We start from the raw sequence: 12424 nt of genomic DNA on the forward strand, positions 1-12424 counted from the left end.
CTGTAAAATAAGAACAAGGATTACCGGAAAAAAAAAAGAGAAATGAATAGATCCGCAATAAGAACTTTATTGATAACTAAAGTATGAATTGAATGTGAATGAAACCTAAAGTAACGTAGTATGAAAAACTAGATTAAACTAAGCTAATGAATGATGATTAATGAATAGGAAGGGGTTACGTTATATAGGAATGTCACATAAAACCCTTATTCCTAAACCTAATTACAATGGGCTTGCTCGTCTTTTAAATTCCGCATCAGATCGTGGGGTGGTCGGTCGACCAATGAGACCAGTCGATCGACCACGGGCGCTGTACAGTAATGCATTCTGACGAATTCTACAGCGCACAACAATCTTAAAAGAGCTGCCATTTTTTCGTTACTTGGTCAAATCAGGCGTTGGAAATTTAAGAGGATAAGCTTTCACCTCCAATTGGAATCACTTGATTATCAGCTCTAGAACTCGAGATATTGCCATCTGAAGCAGGCTGCAACATCGTGAAGTGCTTCTTTGCTTGTTAAACTCGTACGCACCCATGCTTTTGCTATCTTTAGGCCTTGAAACGCGCACCAAGCTCATTCCTCGAGTCACTACTTCATGTCAGGTCCTATGATAGATACTCGGGGATGGATTCAGCTCATTTTCCGCTGAATTCTTCACATTTCTGCAATATTACACAAAAACACGAAAGTAGAGGGAAATAGGGAAATAATGGCATATATTACAAAATTGAGCTCTGAAATGCGTGTAGAATAAAGTGTGAAACATCATATTTTAGACACGCATCAAATCTCCCCAAACCAAACCCTGCTTGTCCCCAAGCAAGAACTAGACTCGATCCTAAAACCTAATGGAACGAGTTCAATCTCAGAGCGAAATGCAACCATAAAGCCTAAACCAATTTAATGCAACAACCAACAATCAATTAGCGATATGAATCATGCAAACGAGTTATGAAGTCGTTAAAACTACTGAACCGTCAACTATAGAGACTTATCATTATGGACTCTCACGGGTCGCTCATATCACACATAAGCACAGGTGAATATATGTAAAAGATAGAAAGAATTCATTTGTAGTGACACTCACCTAACTACGACCTATAAGAACATGCCTGCAATCTAATATGAAAATAATCTCTACAACCGTACATACGCATTCCAATCATTAAAGACCATTGACACATGCAGAGGTAAATATGGATATGTGAGGTAATGGGTAAGAAGAGGCTAAAATGAATTTGGAATAGAGGAGTTAAAGCCAAGCTAGTAACTACAGGAACCAAATTATAACAACATCCAACTTCTTGCTCAAGATTAATCAATACAAAATGGTGCTAATGATTAGCACTAATCTCACAATCTCCAATAATAATCAACTCCGCATATGATAATAATAAAGCATGGGAGCAAAAATCGCCATTTTAACAAAGACTTTGAATTATGCGATTTTGATTTTTTTCTTTTCTTTTCTTTCTTCTTTTCTACTTGCTTTTCATCATTTTTTTTCTTCATTTTTTTCTTTTCTCTTCTTTTTTTTCTTTTCTTTCCTCCTTTCGAACATTTCACCAACCTTCTCATAAAGAGCAATACAACCAAAAAACAATAAACACATTCCCACAACTGCCAATACTAGCTCGGATAGGGTAGGCTAAATAATGGTATGTAGCTTATGGGACAAAAGGCAATCTGGCTATGTGAGGCTTACGGGTAAAATGAGAAAAGGGAACCTCTACCACATGTGTCAACAAACCACAAACCGAATGCGTATAGGTATTAAGCAGATTAAGTTCATATTTGTGCATATTGATATAACATGTCTCATAAGGAGTAACTACTCACAATCCTAGATAAACTGGTCATGAATGACACCAGTTATAAGGCTCTAAAAACTCAGAAAATAATGTAGTTTGCCAAAAATCAAAGTCAAGTCTAAAGCTCAGCAAGATATTTAACGAAAACTCGTAGACTATGCATATATGATTCTACTAATAACATGTCAATTAAGCAAGGCTTAGGCATAAACAGCTGCAAATGCAATGTCATCATTGAAATACTATCGTTCCAACTCAACCTCCATGCTAAAATAAACGTGCATTTTTTGAATTTTTTTGAAATTTTTCAATTTTTTTGGTATTTTGGTATATTTGGAGAAATTAAATAACAATGCAAACAAAATAATTAAACGTGAATGCAAAAACAAATGAATGCAACGCAATGCAAAACCCTTCCCCAAACCAAATCACACAATGTCCCCATTGTGCAAAATCATGTATAAGAAGCGAAAAAGGAAATGGGAATTTGCATTTAAAGAACTACAACTAAATAAGACATAAGAGAAAAAAAATGTCGGGAACTCACTAGATTTAAGCGCGAACGGAAACCTCCCCAAACCAGCGTGAGTTAGGCGGTTTCGGTAGCCAGCAGTGCTACCATAAGATACCTGAAAGACAGAAAAGCAAACATCGTTCGAAAATAAAAGAACTTGGGCAGGAAAAATGTGCATGGAATTTAAAGTAGAAGAAAACGAGAATCAAGTATAGCAGCTGTTGAGTTTATGGATTCAAGTACCTAAGAGGGGGAGGGGGTGAATTAGGTACTATTTAAAAATTATAACTTCAACTTTATTGAATTGAAGTGAGTTACGAGGACAAAAGAGATGAGAGGATACTTTGAATAATATTGAAAGACTAAACAAGTATCACGATGAATGTTTGCTGAAGTATGAAAGTAACAATCGTTCTGACTGTGGCTATTTGTCTCAGTTTGTGGAATACGACTGCAGACCAAATGTGACAGTATGATGAACTGTTACTTCGAAGGTTTAGCAAAGCAAAACAAACAAACAAAATAAATTGCAGTGGAAATAAAGTAAAACAATTGAACACGAGATTTTTGAATTGGTTCGGCAAGAAACTCAAGTGCCTACGTCCAATCTACCTTTTTATTGCTTTCTTTTAGTGATCTACTCCGACAACTAAAAGACCCTTACAATAAAAGACACCAACCTACTCCGGTTGTAAAGCTAGTATAAGAACTACTCCGTTCTTATGACAAGCTAACTAGCAACCTACTCCGGTTGCCAAGAGTTAAAGACTACTCCGTCCTAAACTCTACTAACACACTTAGAATGTTATAGGATCAAGTTTCCACTAACATATTCTTAGCAAAGAATAGAGATGGACAACTTTTACAAGATCAACAATTCTTAAGCAAGAGAGTTTAGTATTATAAAGTAACAAAGAGCCACGATCAGAACAACTTGAAGACTTTTAAAGGTTTTTTCAAAGACACACGATTTTTAAGATTTAAAAACAATTTGCAAAGTTGGAAAAATTATTTCAGAAAAGTCTTGGGATTTTATGAAGGAGAGGCACGCCTTTTATAGAGGAAATGGGTGAGGAGGTTGCTAGGGTTTTGAAGGGTCAAAGACCACACATGTGAAGGACATTTGAAACCACCCAAAACTTGCACCAAAGAGAGCTCTTTTGCAAAGGCAAGAATAGAGAAAGAGTGTTTGAAAGATATCCTTAAAAGCTCATGCAAATTCAGAAAACAAAGGATGTGAGACAAGTCACATGATGACAAGTTAACACAAATATGGCAAAAAGCATTTTTTATTTTCTAAAAGACCAAAGGGTTGAATTTGCATAAAGAGGAAATATTTTGAATTTAATAATAATTCAAACCACTCTTTATTGAAGACCATCTCCTAATAAAATCTGAAGTTTTATCTTTGAAAAATAAGAGTCACGTGAAAGCTTTTTGAAAGATAAAAAGGACTTCAAGTTTTACGAATTGTGGCAACAATCCAAGCAGCTGTTTACTAATGAAAGCAACAGTCGACTTGACTGTTTCTATTACTCTATGATACTCTACTTTCTTGCCTGTACATTAGATGACACTAAGACTTAATACAAAGGGATGATTAACAACTTCAACACTTCTTAATCTATGCTTGATTACATCAATAATCCTGAAAAGGTAAACTAAGATAACACAAATCAAATGGGCATGTCATCATCAACCATAAGGAACCCAACAAATTCCCCCTTTGATGATGACAAGCCCCAAACGAATGTATAAACAATGTAAACACCTTGATTCAAGATTTTAAGCAAGCAAGATCAAATGAGAGAAGGAACAATATTACCTTACCTAAGGCAAGAGCTAGAATCAATCTACCATGACAATTTTACATTGCCCCAAAACAAGATTCAAAACTAAGAAGGTTAGACAAGGCATTACTTAATCATTATGCAAAGAGATTAAGAGCATGAGTTTACCTTTTCCCCCTCTTGATATCATCAAACGGTTAGGGATGTCAAAAGCATTAGAGTGCAAATAATTCACAAGAAAACGCAAAAAGACACATGTAATCGTGACAAGGTAACAAAGTCAACATAAACATATGGATTAAACATAAGTTAACCATAGCTCACCATGGCTAAATAAAGTTTAACATACACTACCAAATGTCAAAATAACAAGTAAAGAAAATAATGTCTTAGAAGGGCACAATCAAGGTGGGGCAAAATGAAAAAGGCAGGGATAAGGGTTAAGGGGGCCGAGAGTAAAAGGGATAGGCTAAGGGGAGGAAGCTTGTTCACCATCCGAGCCACTACCCAAAGGATCATCATCCACATGAGCATCATCACCAATTTCCTTTGTTGACACGAGGGTGGAGATAATATCCACCTCACCACGGATGAGGTCCACTGTGGAAGCAAGGGCCGAGATAGCTAAATCTTTTTGATGGGCATCTTGCTTAATCCAAGCACTTAACTCAGCCACGGCTTGAAGAACTTCCCGCATACTACCCGTATTGACTTGACTAGATGACCCACCCTCCTGATCCTTCTTAATTTTCACCGAGATTAATTCATCATTTTCAACTTTGATAAGCATTTTCCCCATTTGACCATCACTCATAATGTCACACATGTCCAATGACCCCAAGCTAGTACTCACTAAAACCCCATGTGCCTTGAGCACAACCGACAACCATATTCCATAGGGTAAGTGTAGCACGCTAGAAGAGGGTCTACGAAGTTTGGTCGAAATAAGATGAAAACGCTTGAACATTAACCCAACTAAGTTCACCTTCTTATGAGTTGCAATGTGATAACGTATTGTTGGGCTATGGTGAGTTTTCCCGATCACCCGAGGGATAAATTGACCGATAAATCATGTTAAAAATGATTCGAAGAGGAGGGGGTATTTGGGTATTACTCACAGGACCACAAGTGACGGCTTTGGGACACCCGACTTGAGCAACATTAAGGGGTGAGGCATAAGGTAAAGCAACCCATGTTTCGGAGGGGAGTTTGTCATAACCTCCGACTGGGATATCAAGGGCGGTAGCAAAATCAGATTGAGAAAGTTTAAGAGGCTTACCATTCACCTTAGCCGTAAGAAATTCACCCGATTTATCAATACGAACGGTTGCAAAGAATTGAATCACCTCACTCACAAAGACCGGTTCACGCGTTTCCAACAATTTTTCCCAACCTTGAGCCAATATCATGTCACGGACAGTATGAAAAGCAGGAGGCTCGAACCAAGTTCGGTTGTAAACCCGAGGAGAATGGATAGCTTTGGGATTCATCAACCTCTCACAATTTTTGTAGATGGAGGTAGGGAGATCTATGCTTTCAAGGTGATCCCAAAAAATAGCCAAGTCCCATTTAGAGGTTAGAGAAACCGGATCTGAGGGAGAGAGGTACACCAATTTTTTCTTTGATTGTTTTGATTTTTTCAGAGGTGGTTCACTGGGTGTGGGTGTTTCATCAGGGGAATTAACAAGAGGGTTTTCGATGTTCCTTTGTTCGATATTTTCAGAAATTGGGGGTAATTGGGATGAAGAGGCTTTTTCTTTCCTTTTGTTGTTTTTCTTCGCTGGAATCGGGTCAGACTCGGCGGACTTGGTAAGATTTTCATTCAAATCAAACTCAGTTTCTTCAGTATCTTTGACATCCACCGTAACTGGTTCAGAGGAAGAGCTTGGGACAGAAGTGCTCTTCTTCCGACCTCCTCGAGTGCGACGTCCTACCATGGTGGAGATAGGGATGTCGTCTGGTGATGATGAAACAGTGGAGATCGGTGATGGTTGTGGGTTTGGTGGATCTGGGTTAGGTGAAGGAATCGTGTTTGAGGTTTGTGGAGGAAAGGCGTGGGAGATTTTGTGTGGGGGCATGGTTTGAGTTGTTGTTGTCGGTGGGTTAGATGTGACAGGTGGGGATGTCATGTTAGCTGGTTTGATGGGTATATGGGTATTGAAAGAGGTCTTGACCATGGTGGGTTAAGAGGTAGGTGATATTTGAGGGAGTTTGTGGATTTGGGAGATGAAAGGATAAGTGGATTAGGAGGTTTGGACGAGTATAGGGATAGATGGTGGGTTGAGGTAGTAAATGGCTCAATAAATGTCGGAGGTGAGGTAGTTGGCCCAACTTAAACACATTTAATTACTCGAAATAAAAACGCAAGGTAGCATATAATAAACGTAAATTTAGATATGAGGTTGAGTGATTACCGACTCACAAATACGGTGTCAATTTTTGGTCTAAAAATGATGTCAATGCACTTAGAATACTCAAGCATATATCCAATTTCAATTTAATCAATTAAGGAAATTTGTAAAACTCACACTAAAAATCACAAGCTATTAATTAACCCAATTTCTAGTCTAAATTTCTCAAAATGTTCTCTTGCAAGTGGCTTAGTGAAAATATCGGCAATTTGATTTTCGGTTTTGCAAAAGATAAGTTTAATATGTCCTTTTTCCACATGATCACGAATAAAGTGATGACGAATATCAATATGTTTGGTTTTAGAGTGTTGAATAGGATTTTTGGAAATATTTATTGCACTCGTATTATCACACATTAAGGGAATGGAGTCAAAAATAATACCAAAATCCAAGAGTTGTTGCTTTACCCAAAGGAGTTGAGAACAACAATGTGCCGCACTAACATACTCACTTTCGGCCGTAGAAAGAGCTACCGTGTTTTGTTTCTTTGAGCCCCAAGAAGTCAAGCAAGGACCCAAGAACGTTGCAATTCCGGAGGTACTCTTTCTATCCACCGTGCACCCCGCATAGTCCGCATCCGAAAAGCCTATGAGATCAAAAGGACAATGTAAAGGGTACCATAAGTAAAGATTTTGTGTTCTAATCAAATACCAAAGAATTCGTTTCACGGCTTTAAAATGTGATTCTTTCGGATTTGGTTGGAACCTAGCACATAAACAAACACTAAAGAGAATGTCGGGACGACTTGCGGTCAAGTAGAGAAGTGAGCCTATCATACCTCTATACACTTTATCACTAACATTCTTACCGAGTTCATCTTTGTCCAATTTGGACCCGGCTACCATAGGTGTATCATGAGGCTTACCATTAGTCATCTCAAATTTCTTAAGCATTTCCTTAATATACTTTTGTTGATGGATCATGATTCCATCCTTTGATTGCTTAATTTGGAGCCCAAGGAAAAATCCTAGCTCACCCATCATGCTCATTTCAAACTCCGATTTCATTAGTTCCGAAAAATATAAGTAAAGGAGTTCATTTGTTGCACCAAATATAATGTCATCAACATATACTTGTACAACCAACAGTTCACTGGACTGTTGCTTTAAGAACAATGTTTTGTCAACAGAGCCTCTTTTAAAACCATTTTCAATAAGAAATTTAGACAATCTATCATACCAACATCTTGGTGCTTGTTTTAAACCATAAAGAGCTTTGTCTAATTTGAAAACATGGTTAGGCAAGTCATTGTTCTCAAAACCCGGTGGTTGCTCTACAAAGACATCTTCTTCCAAATATCCATTTAAGAAAGCGGTTTTGACATCCATTTGGAAGAGTTTAATGCCTTTGTGAGCCGCAAAAGCTATAAGCAATCGTATGGCCTCAAGTCTAGCTACCGGTGCATAGGTTTCATCGTAATCAATACCCTCTTGTTGGTTATAACCTTGCACCACTAGTCTAGCCTTGTTCTTTACAATTTCTCCCGAGTCATCAAGTTTGTTGCGAAAGACCCACCTAGTACCAATGACGGTACGATTAGGCGGTCTAGGGACTAAGTGCCATACCTCGTTTCTTTTGAATTGATTGAGCTCTTCTTGCATAGCAAGCAACTTGATCTGCATCGATCAAGGCGACTCGTTACATTTTAAGGTTCAATTTGAGAAAGGAAGGCATTGTGGGCACAATACTCATTGAGATGAGCGAGATTGTTGAGGGATGATCTTGTTCGAATTCCCGAGTTGAGATCACTTGTGAGATTAGTGAGTGGATGAGAGCTTTGATGTTTCCACTTCTTTAGAACAATGGTTTCTTGTCCCCCTCAACAGCATCAGTCACAGTGACTGTTTCTTTTGGCCTGGAAGGATCTTCATCCTCACTGTTTTGGATTGCTTCGATTCGGAGGTGGAGGCAACAGTTTCGCTGGTCTGTTGCTTCCCGAGAAGAAACAAATGAGCGAGGTGTTACGTGTTCCCCCCGAGTTGCTGATCTCCTTTGAAGGTGACAGTCTGCGTATCATTGCAATTCGATCTTTGGGAGCTTCTTCATCTGCGAACACGAAGTCCTTTCGAACAGGACCAATCTCAAACTCATCATCCTCATCCTCATCATCATCATCCATGTTTTGTACCTGTCCAAGCACACTAGATTCATCAAAAATGACATGGATGCTTTCTTCAATTAACAAGGTTCGTTTATTGTAAACTTTATAGGCCTTGCTATGATCGGAGTATCCAATAAATACTCCTTCATCACTACGTGGATCGAACTTACCCAAATTGTTTTTACCATTGTTATGAACAAAACATTTGCTTCCAAAACATCTAAAATATGAAATTTTGGGTTTTCTTCCACGTAACGATTCATAGGGAGTTTTATTCAATATACTCCTTATCATGACACGATTATGAATGTAGCAAGCGGTATTTACCGCTTCGGCCCAAAAGTTCTTAGGCAACTTACTAGATAATAACATTGTTCTAGCCATTCCTTCAAGGGTTCTATTCATCCTTTCAACCACACCATCTTGTTGTGGGGTTCTAGGAGCCGAGAAGTTATGGTCTACACCATTATCATCACCATAAGCACCAAATGATGAGTTTTCGAATTCGGTTCCGTGATCGGTTCTCATTGAAACAAGTTTTAAACCAAGTTTATTTTGAATCTTTCTTAACCAAATTAGAAACTCATCAAATGTCTCATCCTTAGAGGTTAGGAAGAGTGCCCAAACGAACCTAGAGTAATCATCAACAATGACACACACATAACGACTACCACCTCTACTTCTAGTTCTCATTGGTCCACATAAGTCGATATGTAAAAGTTGCAAAGGTTGAGATGTACTCATAATTCTTTTGGATTTAAAGGAACTTCTAACATGTTTACCTCTAGCACATTCATCACATACTTTATCAAAATCAAACTTTATATTAGGAATGCCTTCAACTAAGTCAAGTCTTTTAAGGGTATTAAGAGTTTTTGTACTAACATGACCAAACCTTTTATGCCATAACCAAGGATCATTGTTCATTACACTCATGCAAGACATGGTGTGACCGGATAGAGAGTTCAAATTAGTTAAGTAAACATCTTTGACACGTCTTCCTTCGAGTATTAGTTCATTAGTAGTGGCATCAAATATTCGACACACATTAGCACTAAATTCTACAAAGTTAACCTTATCACAAAGTTGAGAGATGCTAAGGAGATTATGTTTCAAACCTTTGACAAGCGTCACATTGTCGACACAAAGTAATGATGACTTACCAACTTTTCCAATGCCAATTACTTCACCTTTCTTGTTGTCACCAAACCTTACCGTGCCACCATCATATGATTTAAGTGAGAGGAATTGGCTTCTATCACCCGTCATGTGACGAGAGCATCCATTATCCAAGTACCAATTGCGGCCGCCTCTCACCAAGCCCTACACAAAATTAGTTTTTGAGTTTAGGAACCCAAATGAATTTGGGTCCCTTTTTGTGATCAACATGACTTGTGGTGTCTTTCTTAATGCTCATTTGCTTTAATGTTTTAGTATTCTTGTCAATGTCATCAAACCGTTTTGTACATCCATTGAAAACATGACCATTGTCACCATAATAATTGCAAATGATGTATTCGGGAAGACCCACGTATTTCCTTCCTCTAAAATCAATTTTAGGCTTCTGGATGCAACAGTCAGTCTGACTGTTCCATTTGAACCCCAAACCAGCAACTTTATCACATTTCTCGGTTTGATTCGTGAGGAAGTTTAACACGGTTTGACTTCCTTCCCATTTTTCAGTGATGTTCTTAGCATTAACAAGTTCATTGGTCAAGTCATTGACACGTGAGAGAAGATGCAAATTCTTTTCTTTTTCTCTCTTGAGTTCATCATTGTTAACACTTTCTATGGACAATCTTTTCTCAATAATGAAGTCATGGGTGTGGTTATTGAGTTTAGACACGAGATATATGATTCTTTCTTTGGACTCTTCATATTTAGATGTCATCTCGTCAAGTCTTTGGTTTAGATCAACGATTTCATCGGATCTATGATGAGGAGAAGACCTAGAAGTGCTACATTCGGGCATACCTTTTTGAAAGAAAGTAAGCCTATCATGGAGGACTTCTATTTCATTCTTGAGACAAACAACCTCACCCTTAAGACACGTGTTTTCATTTTCCAAACATTCAATCTTTTCTTTAGACTTGTCTAAATTCTTGTCAGAAGCAACAGTCTTAGACACTGTTTCTCTTAAGTCTACAACTTCAACTACAAGGTCATAGATCTCATTCTCAAGAGCATCTTTGTCCTTCAAAAGATCATCACGTTCCTTGGTTAGTGAGGAAACTTGCATCACCAAGGTAGTGTTGACATTTTCAAGGTCAGAGACGTCCGTGGGTGTCAACCTAAGACGCTCTAGTTCTTTAGTCAAATGTTTGTTTAACTTGTTGACTCTTTTAACTTCATCATATGCCTCAGAGGTGACAGTGACGTTGTCTGTTACTTTCAGTTCATTTTTCAGATTAAAGTTCTCTTGAGCAATTTCCTCAATCTCATTTTGCATTACCTCGAGTTTATCATTTTGAAACCGACACTTATCAAAACGTTGGTCAAGAAGCTTACATACTTTCTCTTTGGAGTAAGTTCTAGCCTTGGCCTTTAGATGATTTACCTCGTTGTCGGAATCGGAGTAGGAATCGTCGGGGTTAGCCATAAGGCATCTTAAGTGTTCAAGTTTTGAGGTTTTTGAGACTTTTTCTTTACTATGATTTGCAAGGCACATTTTAGCCTCAAGTCCCTCCTCGATGAGTTCCTCATCTTCCTCGGAGTCGGATATTCCCCAAATAGCACTCATGACTCTATGTTTATAGTCCTTTTTAACTTTTCTCTTCTTTCCTTTAATTTGATTTCTTCCCACTTGGGACATTCTTTAATTTGGTGAGTTTTATCACCACATTTAAAGCATCCCACGGTGGAGTTAGGTCGTTTCTTAGGAAAGCATTTTTTCGAGTAATTATTAGTGAACCTTTTGTTTCCTTGTCCATTGACCAACCCGGCTAGATTCCTTGTGAACATAGCAAACTCGTCTTCCTCCTCATCTTCTCCATCAGTTGGAGAGGATGTGAGGGCGAGACTCTTTCCGTTTGATGACTCACTAGAATGCTTATCGAGGTTAAACTCGTGAGCCATTAGTGATCCCATTAGTTCATGAAGAGATAGGGTTGACAAGTCTTTAGCTTCCTCTATGGCGGTGACTTTAGGTTGCCATTTAGGGGTTAGACTACGAAGGATTTTTCGAATGATGTCCTCGGACTCGAAATTCCTTCCTAGACTTTTAAGCTCATTAATAATACAAGAAAAACGTGAAGAGAAACTATTTAAGGACTCGTCTTTTGACATTCTAAACATCTCATATTGTTGCATGAGAAGGTCAATACGGTGTTTTCTTACTTGGGACGTCCCTTCATAGGCAAGTACAAGGGAATCCCATATAGATTTTGCCGTAGGACAACCGGAAATACGACTAACTTCCCCCTCACCAACACAACGTTGAAGAATCGACATTGCTTTGGAATTCTTTTCGGCAAGTTTGAAGTCGTTCTCATTGTAATTTCTTTCCTCTTTTGTCTTGGTGAAACCGTTTAGAATATCGGTTTCCTCAATGGCAAGAGGTCCATTTTGGATGATGTTCCAACATTGATAATCGATACTTTTGATGTAATGTTCCATTTTGAGTTTCCACTATCCAAAATTCAAACCGGTAAAGACCGGGATCTTGGAGTGTTTCTCGGAATCCATTACCCACGAATCAAACTCTAAGGCGATTAGCCTCGATCAAGAGCACGAGGCTCTGATACCAATTGTTGAGTTTATGGATTCAAGTACCTAAGAGGGGGAGGGGGTGAATTA

This window comes from Silene latifolia, chromosome Y (assembly GCF_048544455.1).
Source record: "Silene latifolia isolate original U9 population chromosome Y, ASM4854445v1, whole genome shotgun sequence".
Classification (NCBI taxonomy): Eukaryota; Viridiplantae; Streptophyta; class Magnoliopsida; order Caryophyllales; family Caryophyllaceae; genus Silene; species Silene latifolia.